Raw genomic sequence first — 7,083 nt, forward strand, 5'->3', positions numbered from 1 at the left:
TTTTTTTTTTTTTTGAGACGGAGTCTCCTTCTGTCACCCAGGCTGGAGTGCAGTGGCATGATCTTAGCTCATTGCAATATCCGCCTCCCCAGCTCAAGTGATTCTCATGCCTCAGCCTCCAGAGTAGCTGGGATTACAGGTGCCCGCCACCATGCCTGGCTCATTTTTGTATTTTTAGTAGAGATGGGTTTCACCATGTTGGCCAGGCTGGTGTCGAACTCCTGACCTCAGGCAATCCGCCCACCTCAGCCTCCCAAAGTGTTGGGATTACAGGCATGAGCCACCACCCCACCACCCCCGGCCTTTTTTTTTTTTTTTTTTGAAATAGGGTTCTTGCTCTGTCACCCAGGCTGGAGAGCAGTGGTGCAATCATGGCTGACGGAGGGGATTCAGACAAACCCTAGGCCTGAGTCAGCTTGCCGAGTGTGGGGAGCTGGGAGACAGGTGCAGCCATTGACTTCAAAGTCAAGACTTGAGGCTTTACTGGGGAGTCTCTGTGCTCAATAGTAAGGATTTTTAAAAAAGTTTTATTTTAAAATGTTTATTTATTTAAAGATGGGGGGCCGGGCGCAGTGGCTCAAGCCTGTAATCCCAGCACTTTGGGAGGCCGAGACGGGCGGATCACGAGGTCAGGAGATCGAGACCATCCTGGCTAACACAGTGAAACCCCGTCTCTACTAAAAAATACAAAAAACTAGCCGGGCGAGGTGGTGGGCGCCTGTAGTCCCAGCTACTAGGAGGCTGAGGCAGGAGAATGGCATAAACCCGGGAGGCGGAGCTTGCAGTGAGCTGAGATCCGGCCACTGCACTCCAGCCTGGGCGACAGAGCGAGACTCCGTCTCAAAAAAAAAAAAAAAAAAAAAAAGATTGGGTTAGGAGACTGGCTAATTTTTGTTTTTTGGTAGAGATGGGGTTTTGCTGTGTTGCCAGGCTGAGCTCGAACTCCTGGGCTCAAGTGATCCTCCTGCTTCCCAAAGTGCCAGGATTACAGATGTGAGCCACCACACCTGGCCAATAGTTAGGATTTGCGCTCTGCCCTCCTAACCACAATTTGGAGAAACAGAAACCGCTATACAAATTCACAACATTTAATTCCTCCAAATAGTTCTGTTTAAATCATGCTAATGTTGACTAAAGCAACAACATCAAGCTTTTAAAGAATTAAAGATAACGTTATTCAGAAGTCTTACTGAGGGCTAGAAACCGAAGCCTACAGCCTGGGAGTGGCCTGTTAGACGTGTCCTATCAGACTGCTCCAGAAGTTCTTCAGCCCACTGCTCATACACAGGTGGCAGAGGTTCAGTATGTGTAAAATCACATCCAGGCCAGGCACAGTAGCCCATGCCTGTAATCCCAGCACTTTGGGAGGTCGAGGCAGGTGGATCACCTGAGGTCAGGAGTTTGAGACCAGCCTGGCCAACATGGCAAAACTCCATTTCTACTAAAAATACAAAAAATTAGCTGGGCGTGGTGGTGCACTCCTGTAGTCCCAGCTACTCTTGAGGCTGAGGCAGGAGAATTGCTTGAACCCGGGAGGTGGAAGTTGCAGTGAGCCGAGATTGTGCCATTGTACTCCAGCCTGGGTGACAGAGCAAGACTGTCAAAAAAAAAAAAAAAAAAAAATCACATCCAACGTGTTCAGATGTTACACTAAAGCAGAATCCCCTCAAAGTTTGGATGTAAGAGTACATCTGGTTGGCTGGGTGCAGTGGCTCGCTCCTGTAACCCCTACACTTTGGGAGGCTGAGGTGGGCGGATCATGAGGTCAGCAGATCGAGACCATCCTGGCTAATGGTATAACCCCATCTCTACTAAAAATACAAAAAATTAGCCGGGTATGGTGGCATGTGCCTGTAGTCCCAGCTACTTGGGAGGCTGAGGCAGGAGAATTGCTTGAACCCAGGAGCAGAGGTTGCAGGAAGCCAAGATTGTGCCACTGCACTCCAGCCTAGTGACAGAGCAAGACTCCGTCTCAAAAAAAAAAAAAAGTACATCTGGTTATAGCTTATAGAAGCATAACCACTAACCTTATTGGACATTATCTTATATGTAGGAAAAGGCAATGCAAGGATCATTTACCTTTAAAAAAATGATTTTTGAGAATGGGTCTTACTATGTTGCCCAGGCTGATCTCTAACTCCTGGTCTCAAAATTCTCCTGGCTTGGCCTCCCAAAGTGTTGGGGTTATAGGCATGAGTTACTGCACCTGGCTTCATTTATCTTCTAAGGAATGTAGTAACTCAGGTGAGAGATGTGGGAGACTGTGTGCTGTGTCCTCTTCTGACTTCAAGACATTCTTCCCAAGAGCTGTATTTTATCACAGAGTCAGGGGTTCAAGCAGAATTGAGCAAATACGGCCTCTTAGCACTTGCTGCTTTGTCTCACACTAAGTACCTGAAAGAGCTGTAAAAGTAAGAATAAACTTTAGCTGTTCTCCTGTCTTAATCTAAGCCATGGTGTCTGGCCCACTTCTAGGCCCAGGGCTAGCTCTCTCCTTGCTTTTGTGAGTTTCAACTTTAGTAAACCCTTTCTTCAGTAAACCCTTTTACATAACTCCATGTAACCTTAAATGAAGGTTCTTGTGGATGTTTTAATTATTAAAAAAGATGGCCAGGTGTGGTGCCTCACACCTGTAATCCCAGCACTTTGGGAGGCCAAGATGGGCGGATCACCTGAGGTCAGGAGTTTGAGATCAGCCTGACCAACATGGTGAAACCCTGTCTCTACTAAAAATACAAAAATTAGCTGGGTGTAGTGGTGTGTGCTGGTAATCCCAGCTACTTGGGAGGCTGAGGCAGGAGAATCCCTTGAACCTGGGAGGCGGAGACTGCAGAGTCGAGATTGTGTCACTGCACTCCAGCCTGGGCGACCGAATGAAACTCCGTCTTTCAAGGAGGTCCTAGAAAACTGAAAGAACATTTTTTTTTTTTTTTTTTTTTGAGATGGAGTCTCGCTCTGTCCCCCAGGCTGGAATGGAATGGCATGATCTCAACTCACTGCAACCTCCGCCTTCTGGGTTCTAGCAATTCTCCTGCTTCAGCCTCCTGAGTAGCTGGGATTATAGGTGCCCAACACCACACCTGGCTAATTTTTGTATTTTTAGCAGAGATGGGGTTTCACCGTATTGGTCAGGCTGGTCCCCAACTCCTGACTTCAGGTGATCCTGAAAGAAATCAGGCACATTCCTCAGTCCTGGGCCCAGTACAAACAACATATATCTCTCATATCTCTCAAATTCCTGAGCCCAGTACAAACACGTCCCACCATATATCTCAACTTTAGAGAAACACCACCTGGAAAAAAATCCCTGATAACAACACAGCTGTTTGTAGTTTTACTGAAAGCGCGGGAACCAATAGATCACTGCTAAATGTGTAACTTAATATGTTAACCAATTGTAATGCTGTAACCTAAAGAATTCCCTTGTTCCTCTGTAACCTTACAAGTCCTATTTACATCGGGCTATAAAAAGCAAGCGCACGCATTTTTCGGGGCCCTCTTGTATGTTGTGGAACGGAGGGACCAAGTTTGAATTTACAGTAAAGATCCTTGCTGCTTGGCTTTGACTCTGGACTCTGGTGGTCTTCTTCGGGGAATAAACGGTCTGGGCATAACAATCCACCCACTTTGACCTCCCAAAGTGCTGGGATTACAGTCACGAGCCACCGCGCCCAGCTAGGAACACTGTTTTTAGGGGGAAAATCTTCTCATTCTATCTCTGTTATTCAATTCATTCCCAGTTACTGCTTAGGTCTTAAATTAGGTAACCTTTCTTTGGGAATCCTTCTCTACCTTCTCTGACTACCCAGAGACAGAGGTAGGTGCCTTTTTGATGGGCTTCTTAACACAGTTCTTATTATAATACGTTTCATACTTTATAATGATAATTCCCCATTTTTTTTCTTGTCTGTTCTCTCTGTAAAGGCTGTGAGGGCCTTTACCTCCAATATTTTCTGTGCACCTAGAACCTAGCATAGCACATCACATATATATTATAGAATGATATTCTGCTTATGGATTTCATCAGTTTGATGCAGGATTTTTCTTGGACACTCTGCCAGCCAGAGACCTCCCGTGGCTTGGGCCTGGGCCTTACTTGGACCTGGGCTCACTGTTGGAGATGCCCAGTCTACTCAGCTCACCAGGCCACACCAGGCTTGCACTCCAGCACAATTCCATGGCCGCTGCAACTGTGTGCTCAGCTCCTGGCAGTGGGTGTGTGAGCCAGTGAGTGTGGGATCTGGCCGGCTGCTTCAAGTGCTGGCACAGGAGTGGGCTCCATGTGGGGCTTGCGGCTAGACCAGGTGTGTTGCACTGAGGGGAACACAGTGGCGCCCAAGCAGGGGTGCCTGAGACGCCAAAGCCCCAGAGGGGGTGTAATAGCATGCTCACAGCTCTTTTAGTCTGGCCGTCTGCAGCCGGACAGGTGGTAGTACGTTAATAGCTCTATCAGTCCTGTCACCTGCTACGGCTAGCATCTCTGGGGCTGGCTCTGCCCTGCCACTGCTTCCCCTCATGTGGGGCAGCTGCCCTCTGCCAGCAGAGGGTGGAGGGCCATGGAATTGCATCCTTCTTTATACCCATGTTCAGTGGGTCCCAAGTTCTTGTCCCGCATCCAAGAAGAATGAGGTTATGCTGACAGTTGAAGGGTGAGGAGGGTGGAGAAGAATTTTACTGAGTGATGAAACAGCTATCAATGGAGAGGGGATGTGAGGGTGGTCCTCCACCCAAAGTCTGCCAGTCTCTTTCTAAGTGTGACTGGGTCCAGCGCTTTTATGGGCTCAGAATGGGGAGTGCGTGCCGACGTCTTGTGATTATGCAAAAAAGGCTAAAACAATGGTACCATTCAAGGGTGGGCACGACCGTGTATATAAAACCAATTGGGGAAGGGTAGGTGTATGTAAAATAAGTGAAGGGTGGGGATCCATCAGAGGAAAGCATGCCAAACAGGAAGAGAGGGTCTCAATCCAGTCTGTGGATTTACGTGGGACTTGTAGCTTGACTTTCAAGCTTTAAACTGTCTTTGGTTTGAAGGTCGGGTTTTCACTGGGGACCTGCTCACATCTGCCTAGGGATTTGCCTGCCTTTGCGGCTATCAAGTTTATCAAATATTTATTGATGCCCTCACCAGGCCGCCCATTTCACTGGGAGACAGTGTTGGGTGTGACAGTGCTTTTCCTTACGGTGAGACAAACTCTATCTGTGTACCTTCTATTCATAGGCCTGCATCTGATCATTAGAGCTAGAAGAAAAAAATAAACAAAACCCTGCCTATTTGAAAACAGGCGTTAGTGTTTTAATAATCTCTTCTTTAGCCCACAGCATGAGAAACAACTGAGGACCTGGGGCTGTCTGGTCTGTAGCCCCTGCCCTCCTAATCTCTCTTCTCTGGCTAACAAAGCATTACAATGTTGTGATAAGAATTTAGAACCACACTGCTGCTGCTTGTTTGGTTTACAAAAATAAAATAAAATTAAAAAATATAAAAAAGAATTTAGCACCACAGGAGATGTCTGACCTAGGCAAGTAGAGTGAGATGATCACTTTATCCTTTTATTAATACAACTCAAGCACATATTGGTGTGTTGATGATAATGGCCTGTGGCCAGCAGTAGCATATGTGAAAAAGGAATCCTGACTGGACATGGTGGCTCATGCCTGTAATCCCAGCACTTTGGGAGGCCAAGGCAGGCGGATCATGAGGTCAGGAGATTGAGACCATCCTGGCCAACATGGTGAAACCCCGTCTCTACTAAAAGTACAAAAATTAGCTGGGCGTGGTGGTGCCCACCTGTAGTCCCAGCTACTGGGTGATAGAGCGAGATTCTGTCTCAAAAAAAAAAAAAAAAGAAAGAAAGAAAAGAAAAAGGAATCCTGAGTCAGAGTTACTTTACCTCTAACTTCAAACTAAGGGCTGGGCGTGGTGCCTCATGCCTGTAATTCAAGCACTAGCACTTTGGGAGGCTGAGGTGGGTGAATTGCGTGAGGTTAGGAGTTTGAGACCAACTAGACCAACATGATGAAATCCTGTCTCTACTAAAAATACAAAAATTAGCTGGGTGTGGTGGTGGCGGGCGCCTATAATCCCAGCTACTTGGGAGGCTGAGGCATGAGAATCGCATGAACCTTGGAGGCGGAGGTCGCAGTGAGCCGAGATCGCACCACTGCACCCCAGCCTGGGCGACAAAGCGAGATGCTGTCTGAAAAACAAACAACAACAACGAAAACGAAAAAACAAAAAGCAAAAACCGAAGAGTGCATAGTTTATTTTATTTATTAACCTTTTTGAGAGTGTGGCAATTTTCATATAATTTTTAAAAAGTGGCTGGGAGTGGTGGCTCATGCCTGTAATCTCAGCACTTTGGGAGACTGAGGCGGGAGGATCATGAGGTCAGGAGATCAAGACCATCCTGGCTAACACAGCGAAATCCCGTCTCTACTAAAAATACAAAAAAAAAACAGCCGGACGTGGTGGTGGGCACCTGTAGTCCCAGCAACTCGGGAGGCTGAGGCAGGAGAATGGCGTGAACCTGGAAGGTGGAGCTTGCACTGAGCCGAGATTGCACCACTGTACTCCAGCCTGGGCAGCAAAGCAGACCTCTGTCTCAAAAAAAAAAAAAAAAAAAAAAAGTATATGTGGTGTTGAGGCATTTTAGGCACTATTGTGATTACAGAAAACGCCATTTTATGCATTACCTTTGAGAATTCACATTGACTAGAATTCCACGTTCCATTGCATTCAGCTATGGCTTGTCTTTGGTAGGACAATTACTATTTAGCACTTGGCAAAATTCTTTGTGTAATTTGACTGGATTTATTGGTGAAAAGAAGAAAAATTGCAAGTGACACCAAATTCTTCTCAGAGACCTGGACCTTCTTGTTTTTCCAGTATTTTAGAAAACGCTGGAGCAGGACAAAGAATGGTGTTTGGAATTAGACAAAATTGGCTTTGAATCTCTTTTCTACCACTAGGTAATTGTATGACAATGGAGAGGTGATTACTGCACTGAAAATCAGTTTCCTGAAGTGAAAAAGGGAATCAAGTTACGTCACAGAGTCTGGTGTGAGCAGCGTGCAGTCAAC

Source organism: Trachypithecus francoisi, unplaced genomic scaffold (assembly GCF_009764315.1).
Source record: "Trachypithecus francoisi isolate TF-2019V2 unplaced genomic scaffold, Tfra_2.0 Lachesis_group10, whole genome shotgun sequence".
Lineage (NCBI taxonomy): Eukaryota > Metazoa > Chordata > Mammalia > Primates > Cercopithecidae > Trachypithecus > Trachypithecus francoisi.